The 1,583-nt window shown below is 38.0% G+C and overlaps 1 long non-coding RNA gene across 1 annotated transcript; it reads left to right on the top strand.

Moving 5' to 3' along the window:
- Positions 1-252: 252 nt before the first annotated feature.
- LOC141634250 (uncharacterized) lies at positions 253-728 on the top strand. Its single transcript, XR_012538999.1, has 3 exons — positions 253-332; positions 440-597; positions 710-728. It is a non-coding gene; the product is annotated as an uncharacterized LOC141634250 (long non-coding RNA).
- The last annotated feature ends 855 nt before the right edge of the window (positions 729-1,583 follow it).

Genomic DNA, 1,583 nt, shown 5'->3' with positions numbered 1-1,583 from the left:
GCGTGATACGAGGTGTCACGAAAAGCACGAAGACTAATTTCGTGGGTCCAATTCCTACATCGTGGACACAAGCTTCTCAAGCACAAAGAGATGCGTGGTTCAATAACTTTCGGGTACATATTTTCCGTAATTCTTTGTTTTAATAACCAAGGTTATACTTTTATAAATACTAATATGAAATTTTGTCGCTTTTTTTTGTAGCAATCATATGCTTGGTCACCGTCTCAAGAACGGAATGTCCGTATCAGTGCACGAGGAAGTCGGTACTCGACGATATCGGGACGTGATTTGGAAGGTAGTTAGGCGCCCAAAGGAACCAGAGCACATGAAAGGTATTTAATTAACTTGTTTTGTTATTTGTATTAATTAGTATATACTCTCTTATATTATAAATAATATCAGTAACTTATTAGTTATGATTTCATATGTGTAATTGCAGGTGACAAGTATGAAGGCTTAATAAAGCATACCAAAACTCCCGCTTTTCAGAAGAAGTCTAAGCAAGCATCCCTCAACAAAAGAGGAGGAAAGGAAGACGCCGTGAACGAGCCTACTCATTTCGCGGGTTCACGATCGTTCTGGAATCGTATGTTGGGGGTAAGTTTGTCTATTATTTCACACTTTTTTTTTGTTTTCAATGCAACATGTTTATTTTATGTTACATTTTTTGTTGATTTTCTAACATGTATGTTTTTTTTTTTTCATTCAGAGAGGAAAGAAGAAGTCACGGACCCGATTGCGTCGGTTCGTAATCAAGCGGACACGCATTCCAGTGGTTGACCACAAAGGGGTTAGAATTTGGACTAAGCCAAAAGACAAGCAATTATATGTAAGTTTCCGTAACACTTAATTTTTGTTAATTTACTCTCTTTTAAAATGTCGTATATAAGGTGGTTACCATATTAACTTACAACCATTTGTTTAATATTGTAGGAAGCATTTGAACAAGAAAAAGCCGCCAATCCAGAAACTCAGGATAATGACATATGGTATAAGTTGGTGGATGGCTTCAAGAAAGGGCACGTGTATGGTACCGGAAGTTCAACACCGGCTTTCTATGAGAAAACGCGTAGGAGATCGACTTCAACAATTCCCAAAGAACACGATCACCGGGAATTATTAGTCAACTTCAAAGTCAAATAAGAGAGCGTGATGAACGTGATGCCAAACGTGATGAAGAACTTGCCAAACGTGATGAAGAATTCGGAAAATGAAGGAAAGAATGGAAATGTTTGAGGATTGGTGGCAAGGTTGTAACCCCGGACCTAGATCCAACTACGATCCAAATGATCCGCATGGTCCACATGGGGGAGTGGAGCCGGTGTTGGCTTCCAAGTAAGATGATTTTAGCATGTAAGCTTGTAAGACTTGAACATTTAGACTTGAACATTTAGAATAGTTTAGCTTGTAAAACTTTCATTTTCAATATATGAAATGAAGTTTGAGAAATTGGGAGGTGTTGGGTTGAAATGTATGGTGTTGTGTGTGTTGAAATGGGATGTATGGTGTTGTGGAACATCGGTTTGTATGCAGGTTGTAAATTTTTGGCTAGCAATGAAAACGAAAAAATCCACCAAAACTTA

Source organism: Silene latifolia, chromosome Y, assembly GCF_048544455.1.
Source record: "Silene latifolia isolate original U9 population chromosome Y, ASM4854445v1, whole genome shotgun sequence".
Taxonomy (NCBI): domain Eukaryota; kingdom Viridiplantae; phylum Streptophyta; class Magnoliopsida; order Caryophyllales; family Caryophyllaceae; genus Silene; species Silene latifolia.
This window is presented reverse-complemented; position numbering and strand designations above follow the sequence as displayed.